Here is a 9273-nt window from a genome sequence, read left to right as displayed (position 1 = left end):
CCCCTCTTGCACGGTGCGCGTGTCAGCTCGCTGTTTCCGAAGCGTCTTTGGCAATTTTATGCTGAGTGTTTCGATCGTTTCGATTACTTCTTGATTATTTCTGTTACTTAAAGTATTTTAGACCATGTTAATTTCTTTTAACCTGTTGTTGGTCATTGCTAGCCTTGTTGCAGGCTTGTAGTGGCCACTTGATCTTGAGCGTGATCACACCACCTGAGCTCCATGGATGGAGGAAAACCCGGGCGCGTAAAGTGCTACGCACTTGAAAACGCGCGGAATGTACCCAAAGCTGAACGTTCACCAGTCACGCGGAATGTGTGTCGCCAGAGCGCTCAGAAGCGCTCCAACATTAACAGCTGTATGTGCCAGAGCAAGTTTAGGCAAAAGCTACAGCGATAGAGGATGCAAGTACCCTTATCAGAGGGAAGTTCAGCTTCACGCAGCAATTTTCTGACAGTGCAAACACACCCACACGCACGCGCACTTGTACACACACGCACACACACAAAAGAACACACACACACACGTAGAAAACCAACAAATCAAAATTTGAAACGTTGACTGAACAGACACAAAGCTATGCTGTGCGCACAAAACAAGTCCCTTCGTGCACGCCTTCATTTGCTGCATTTGAAAGCAGACGGTAGTTGAGGTTCGGCTTCTCACAATTGAATTTCCTCACTTCAGTAATACAGTCCTATAGTTAGCGCCCCCCATATCGCTAGCCACTTGACGTGGCATGGTTGATGAAGCCTTTGTATTCTTCGCGTCGCAACTCACTCGTGCGTGAGGCCACAGTTGCTTCACACGTGACCGGAAGAGATAAGGCGTTTATTGAATCTGCGGTGTTATGGGCGTTCAGACAAGGATGAAAATGTCGATGTCCATGACAAGAGCTGCGTTGGCCTGAGGATTCGCGATTTTTCGGATGGCAGAACACGTCTCAGGCTAATCCGGTTAACCACTTTGGTGTCAAATGAAGCTGCCGAAATAGAATTAGCCGTGCTTGTTCTTTCATTCACACATTGCTTTATTCCTGAGAGACACAAGTTTTAAAGAAAACCGAAGCAAGAACTACTTTCCTGACAAGGTAGTGTGCGAACAAAGCCAACTTTTCGCGGCAATCCTACGCAGAGTTGTTTTTTCGTTGGTGTATGCTGCTTGTTCTTTTTTGTGCTTCGGGGAATTAATGTATCGTTCATATCCTTGAGCGCGTATTAGACACTGCGGCTGTGAGTTCATCGAACGCACATTTTGCCAAACTTTACGAAATCAACCTCTTCCCTACCCTAATCCATGTTTGTGGACATGACTTCTTAACCAAATTACACTACAAAAAACTTGAAGTCTCGCGCCTCCTTAGCTCAGAGTGTCCTTTACCCATACTGCTAGAGTGTGCAGTAGAAGTCATTGTGTTCAAACAAAACAAAAAGGCAGTGGGCAGATCGCGTTGCGCGCGACTGCTGAGGCCGAAGTGCTTCAAATTTTGCGATTAATATTTTTTTGCATACAATGCAGTGTGAGCAATAGTTATGCTGTTAGTCTTTGGGAATCATTTAAAAAAAAATTAATTGAATCACTGAAAGCCAGAATTCACGTTTATGGGCGGTGTTCTTGCCAACTACGCTCCCCGTTTGTGGACACCCATTTATACCTTTTGAAAAATAAAATTTTTGTCGCATTATATTTTCTTTGCACTTGTGAAACCACGTGAGACAACATTTTACAAACTGAATGTCTTTCTCTAGTTTACATTTTTGTTTGGTAGCGACGAAATTAACGACACTGTCACTCTTACAACGCGACTACAAACAGTTGGGTGGCAGGACCTGCGAAGCACTGCTTTTTGCAAAAATTTTGCCGCAAGAAAATTTATTTTACCGCAAATTTAGTTGCACTGCAAGGTTAATACTACGAAATTCAATTTCCGATACTGTTCACACTCATTAGTAATCACCTGCGTTTATCACCGCTGCTTCACGTTCTCTGGGTCAAAGGGCTCCATAAAAAGCGAGAAGATGACGCGGGCATTCTGATCCCTAAATATGTTGTGTGCATCCGCAAGAAGACCACTGCCCTAGTAGTTGTGTTATGGCGTTCGACTGCTGACCCGAAGGTCGTGGGATCGAATTCCGACTGCGGCGGCTGCATTTTCGATAGACGTGAAAATATTTGAGGCCCGTGTACTCAGATTTAGGTGCACGTTAAAGAACCCCATGTGGTAGGAATATCCGGAGCCCTACACTTCGGCGTCCCTCATAATCATATCATGGTTTCGGGACGTTAAACCCCAGATATTATTATCAGAAGACCAGTGGCGAGGCTGGAAAGCAGAGTCGGTCACATTTGGCGCATTGTTATTTGCTAGGTACCCAAATAGCAAAATATTTTTTTTCACACACAGTGGTAGACACGTCCTCGGCTTTAACGAGAGTGATATTCAAACGAATTAAAAATGGATTTTTTAAAAGTAATCGTCACCTTACCACAGGCCATAGCAACGTGATCTTCCACTCCATAGTATAAAAGCACAATAGGGGTCAGAGTAGAGTAGCATATATATTCTAGGCACTGAACTGGAACAGTGTCACCGCTTTGAGTTGCGAGAGCTGCGCTCTTTCTTCGTTATCTTTCATTCTCCTTCGTTCAACTCGTTCGTTCGGTGACAACACACGACTTTACACACACGCAAGGGCGCAGAAGAGCCGAGCTCGAAAAGCCACTCTACAGTTCACTTGGTTTAGTGATCAGAGAGCCGATATCACCCCCCAAGTACAAGAAAAAAAACAAAAAACGAAACTCTGCAATTGCCTGAACTCTGGCACACACATTTCAATCCATGAAAAACTTTCCAGGCCTTAAAGAGCACAACCGCCTCCTGCAGCGTCAGTACACGTGCACAAATCAAAAGCAAAACAAGACTACCAAAGTTAGTCTCCGTGAGTGTTTCAAGGTAGGTCGTGCGAAACGCACTCGAAAAAGTTGTTGTCAAGAAGAAGCCATGTTTTGCGGTTGACTCCCGTCTCTAGCACGCTCCAAGAGTACTTGCCTTCAGTGAGCCAGCCTTGTCTGATTAGAGTTAGACGTGGTAAAGAACTACGTTCAAGTCACGTCTCAAACTAGGAAACTTTGCTCGGTGTGGTAAACAAGAAAGTCACGCCAAGTGGTCAGAAGTTATAAGAAACCTTTTGTGGCAAGTTTGAGCTGAAACCATCAAGGTATACACGACTTCTGCGAAGTCTCCTCACTTGCCTTGAGAGCAAAAATACGTGTTCACCGCACTCAGTAAGCCTATCCACTAAAACTTCTGTCTCTTACAGAAGCAACTGCATTGAATGTAATACAGGATAAAAAGAAACTAAGATTTTGAAAAGCCCGTGACTGTTTCTTCTCTCGTTCTCTGTGTGCCCTGAAACACATTCTGAACATATTAGGAAGTTATTGCAATCTCTATCGCGCTGCTAAGCAAGAGTACGCGGGTTCGATTGCGGGCCACGGCGACCGCATTGCAATGGGAACGAAATCCAAGAACACCCGTGTACTTGGATTTTGGTTGGCGCTAAGCAGTTCTCAGGCGATCTAAGTTAATGCGGAGTTATTCTCTACGACGTGCCTCTTAATCCTATCGTGTTTTGGCACGTAAAACAAGAGCAAATATTCTGTATAATTCTGGTTCGTTCATTTATAGGCTTTCACGTCCCACAGTGTCTCAGGTTATGAGAGATGTCATAGTAGAGGTCTCCGGATAATTTCACCATCTCAGGTTCATTAACGCGCTCACGAAATGACACACGAGACTAGAATTGCGCCTCCATAGAAGCTCGACCACCGCGGCTAGAATCGTACCCTTGCCTTTCGGGTCGGCACGGATGACAATCGTGACGAACTAAACTTCTCCGAAGGAGATGAAGACAAATACAAAAATGGTAGTACAATCAACGCTTAATCAACATTATTGCGCACTGCCTGATAATGTCATGGAAAAATGTACACGAACAATAGCGTGGCCCGCAAGCTGATTTGTTCCTTCCTTTGAAAGCCCGCAGTAATATTATATATATATATATATATATATATATATATATATATATATATATATATATATACATTTAGTCAAATCGAAAGAAAAGGAAATTATAGTGATTATAGTGTTCGACAGATCTTCTGCAACTCCATTTGTACTTGACGAATTCGAAAACTTTCAGGCAATCGATTCATGAGGCAATAAACTAAGCTGGTGGGGTCACATGACGATTTACCGAAAAGTTTTGCAGGGCTGCTTAAAGGGGCCCCACCACACATTTTCAAGAAACATCGAATGGCTTCATTAATGGAGCTTATTGCCTCACGAATCGACCGCCGCAAAAAACTTTTAGAATCCGTCAAGTACGAGCGGAGTTACAAAGAGTTGTCGCACGCTGCAATTGCTTTCTCTCTTTTCTCGTTCCAACGAACGCGCTGGAAGCCAAGCAGGGAGGAATGGCACGGGGAAAAGAATGACGTCAGGCGCGCCTCATAACCTTGAGCACTTTTTTTTTTAATTGATCGCGCTGCTAACCTACAGTGAGACCTCGAGCGCGTGCGCGGGCATGTGGCGAACTTTCGCGGCGGGTGCAGTAACTATGCAGCCAACGATGCTAAAATGAGCCAATGGCCGTAAACTTGGGTGTATGGCATCATTTGTAGAGAGATGTGGGAGCGATTTTTAGCTGATTCGAAAATTATTTGCAAATTCCAGGCTGCGTGCGGCGCTATAATATTTGACGCGTGCGTTCTCAGGAGCCTCGACTACCGATTAGAAGCTTTTTCTCGCCGTGCGGAAAAAGTGTTGCAGGGCCCCTTTAAGTACGAACTGAGTAGCCCAGAACAAGTTCTTTTAGGGAATATTTATTTCCTTTTCACCCAAAGATTAAGCTTTTAATATCGAAGCTGTTTAAGCTTCTGGTTGCTCCGGGTAATGCGAACAGAAATTAACATAATCAGGAACCGGCACGCACGCTCTTCGTCCACTTGTGCTTGGCTCCCACAGCACGTGCGCCGGCTTGTGCGTTGTGGAATGCAATAACTATAATGCGCGAGTCGTACTTCACTAAAGCTCACGTAACATCACGTAACAACTAGTCATATGACTAATATTACGTAACATAGTGTAACAACTAGTCACGTTACTAAAAATGAGGCAGCATCACGTAACAACTAATCACGTGATTAAAATCACGCAACATCTAGTCACCAGGCTAAGATCCCGTAAAAACTGAAGCCCATTTTGATGATGTTACGAAGAAAAAGGCCTGGCCATTGACTGATTTGTTGAACATTCTTGTGCTGCGTGGTTACCCGGCCGCCACGCGGTGCCGCCACATGCCGGCGCCGTGCTCTGCAGTGTGCACCATGGGAGTGAACTATAATTACACAATAGCAACAACAGCGCGGTCGCGATCGCACCAAAGTTGAGCCGATGTATTCAACGAGAATGTGCTCAAGCTTATGACGCACCCTGACATAGCTTCATTCCATTATGTCATCCCCGCTGTAGCTTCCAGCGCGCTAGTCGAGACGAAAGAAGTCAAAAAGCGCTAAAGGCATGCGACAAAAATCTTCTGCAACTCCGCTCGCGCTTGACGGATTTGGAAACTTTTTGCGGCAATAGATTCGTGAGGGAACAAGTTGCGCTTGTCAGGCAATTTGACGATTACTCGGAAAAGTGTTGCAGGTACTAAACCTGGAACAAATTCTCTTAAGGAGCCTTTGTTTCCTTTTACACAAATATCGAGCTTTCTTTCTCTCCCTCTTGATTCACAATCATATCTTGAAGCCAGATTACCTGACGAAACTTGCGTCCATCGTCTCAGCAGCGAAATATCAAAGGTAGGGTATTACGAAACGCGAGAAAACTGTAACAAGGACAAAAAGAAAAATGGAAGCCACTTTTCGCGAAGCCGTCCATTCGTACTCACGCGCTCTTAACCTCCGAGCACGCCAATACGATGAAAGTGGGTCGCTTCCCTGCCGGGCATTCTTCTCCCCTTTGCCGAACTCTTTCCCTTCGCTCCCTTCTTCCTCCTCGCCACCGCAGAGCAGGAGCGCCGCTCCTAGGCGCGACCCAGTCGGCAGCACCGAGCCGCGCACCGCTCAGAGTGAGCCCGGTGGCGCAACAGTGTGGAGTGGGGCCGACTTACTCCCTCCGCAAGTCACACACTCCTTGGATATCGCTCCCCATCTGAGACAGCCGCCGGGCGTCGTAGAACACTTTGACCAAGAGACGGATAAGTCATCCTGCTTCTTCAACCAGTTTTTATTTTACTCTTCCTCGTCAACGTGGGGCAGCTTCCTTCGTGATTTTCTTTGCGTAGTCGTCTAAATGTTTCGTACTGTGAACAGTGCTACCTGTTGCCGTCCCGTCGTAAGACGTCTAGAAAACGTCTCCGCTCGCTCTGTGACCTGCCAAAAAATAGACGAACTCTCGTAGTTTATATCTACGCTGAGAGGATCTTATCTGATCTCGTCGTGACTTTGAGAAAAAAGTGTTGAAGTGTTGTCGCGTGTCGTCGTTCTGCAACCTGGTTTTATTCTAGTTTTCCCCCAACTCTCCCCTTGTCCCGAGTAGGACACATATAGTTGCCTTCGATCCGTCGTGAGATACTCTCTGGATACTAATACCGGCATTCAGTACAGACTACGAAAAGTACAGCGTCACCGAAAGTGCGCGGCGAAGTAAAAAAAAAGTGGTTCACCACGTCGACGCGCTGCGTTTAAATGTGTTTGTCGACTGCGTAAAGGAGGTTTCGGGTTGCTGGAACTTTGAACGCGTTACTCAAATAGTGTGGTGCGTTGTAGCGTGTGGTGTGACTGGCACAACCGAGGAGTTCGGGTTTGGGGGATGGTACACTGTGTGATGCTGAAGAACCCGTGGATTCGCTCACACCTTTGCCGAAGAAAAATAGGGGAGCCCTGCCTGAACTGGATGTGAAGGGCAGCTACGTGTCGCATGCGTCTTTGAGAGGGTAAGTACTACATATATATTTTTTTTTAAATTTTGTAGCTTCTGCCCTGCAATATAAGCGAAACGAGAGTTTCAACGGAGAACTAAATGCTCGCGAAAAGTTCTGCAATGTAAATCTGGGAAGGCATGATTACAGCGACACGATATACGTATTGTGAGCTGTTGCCTGAAAAGACGACACATTTAATTTCAAACAGTATCAGTTCGAGATATTTCTTTAAATTTGTACAAATGAGCGCTTTTAATTCAATATTCTATGCCTTGCGTGTAGCAATTGATATACATACAATTGTGTACTCTCATCGGTATTTTGCATACCACATACGGTAGTGAAAAATGCTACCTGTGGGTCCATATTACCGGCTGAGACATCAGCGCGAGGGAATAAAACAAAAACAAGAAAAAAGACGAGGAAGGACAACAAAAGTTCATATTACGCATCGATAACCTGTTATTATAGCAGATTTCAGTGGCTAAGGCGACTGCTTTAGACGATAGGTACGGAACACAGCAGGAATGGTATAAAAACAAATGAGGTGCCTTAATTTCTTAGATGTTATCAAAAACTGTTCTGTAATCACACGCACGAAAAGCACGATCCCTAGGCGCAAATTAATGCCTCGAATATTTGCTCCGTGCTTTCTAATACGGCAGTCATTGCAGGAAGTCAACATTTGAAAGCTTATGCGTGGGTGCTACAAAAAGGGTGACACTTGTTGCTTTAAAGCTAATTTCACTGACATTACCAGCCCGATCACGTACCTTTTTTTTTCATGTCTTGAGACAAGCATTACGATTTCTTGCTTATCGCCAGATGTTCTTTGATTAAGTTTTCATGTCTACTGAAGCCGGCTACAATCACCGAAGGGGCGATAACTCAACGTCGTGTTTGGTGCCAAACGCCAATTTTAGTATTTATTAAAAAGACAATTTACTGATCGTTATTATATGAATGTCTTGACCGGTTAATGGCACCATAGAACAAAAGTTGTTGTTTAGCATTTTTTCAGCATTGACACAGCATGTCATTGCTGTGAAGAAATAAAACTATTTATCAGCATCAAATACTAAGATCAAAACGGTTCAGAACAATGAGAACGATATCGGTGGTGGCACATCTGAAGTATAGTGAGTAAAGTGGAGGACAGTTCCTACGATCGAAAATAAAAGAGAAAAACGAAATAATCACAGAAGTAACTATCAAAATTTTAAAGATGAATTTATGGGATTTAATGTACTAAAGCCATGATATGAATATGAGGCACGCCGCAGACGGGGTCTCCTGAATAACTTTGACACCTTCCCTTGTAGCACGCAATGTTGCCACAACGTTGAATCAAGTTTGTCAATGTGGTGGCAACGTTTTGTCAATATTTGGTGCTACTAGGGTTGCGGTTCGTTATCGTGCTTCTAAACCTAAGTATACGGGTGTTTTTGCATATGTTCCCCTTCAGTATGCGCCCACCGTTGCCAGGAATAGTACCCGGGTCACTGATCTTAGCAGCGCAGCATCGGAGCTATAAGCTACGGCGGCGAGTTGACTTCAAAATTCACGCATATAAGGGATGATGACTTGAGGTCGTTATGGAAACAAAAAAAGCAGACAGGCATCAGTTTGAAAGAGAGCTGCGCGCCATTTATGAATCCTTTTTGTGCTTAGAGTACACCACCCCTTACTCTCTAAGAAAAAATCGAGTATCCGGAGAGTATTCCTGCCACGCAACTATAATCTTCATCCACCTCGCGTACTTTCTCGCGTTATCACCGTGGTCGCGGCACTTCACGGTCACAAGCGGTGTGCGCGTTATCAGCGTGACATAGCATTCTTCATAGGAAAGTGACGAGAGCCGGGTTTTAAAGAAAGGAAACGTGAGCAAACCAGATGACGGCTATTGTTGTGTGGCAGAAATAGTCCCCAAATACTCGATTTTTTCTTAGAGTTTTTGTGAGCCGTAAGCGCATGTTAACGCATTTGATCAACGCAAAATATTATTGGTAATCGAATAGCCTTTTCAAGTTCGTAGCGCTTTAGGGGTCCTGCTTGTAGTCCGCCGTCTCATGTCGCATCGTCACGCAGTGGTCAATACAGGCCTAACACAAGGCTAACAATGCTCAAAAGCAGTGCAAAATACACTAAAGAGGTCTAGAATAACATAAAAATTAGAAATAATCATCGCAATAATTGGTCGCAATAATTTGCCTAAATTGGCGAAACACGCTCTGAAACATGGGGTTGATGCCCGGACCGTGCGAGAGAGGGCGCCACCACC

The sequence above is a fragment of the Rhipicephalus sanguineus genome, chromosome 10 (assembly GCF_013339695.2).
Source record: "Rhipicephalus sanguineus isolate Rsan-2018 chromosome 10, BIME_Rsan_1.4, whole genome shotgun sequence".
Lineage (NCBI taxonomy): Eukaryota > Metazoa > Arthropoda > Arachnida > Ixodida > Ixodidae > Rhipicephalus > Rhipicephalus sanguineus.
Note: the sequence above shows the minus strand (reverse complement) of the source record.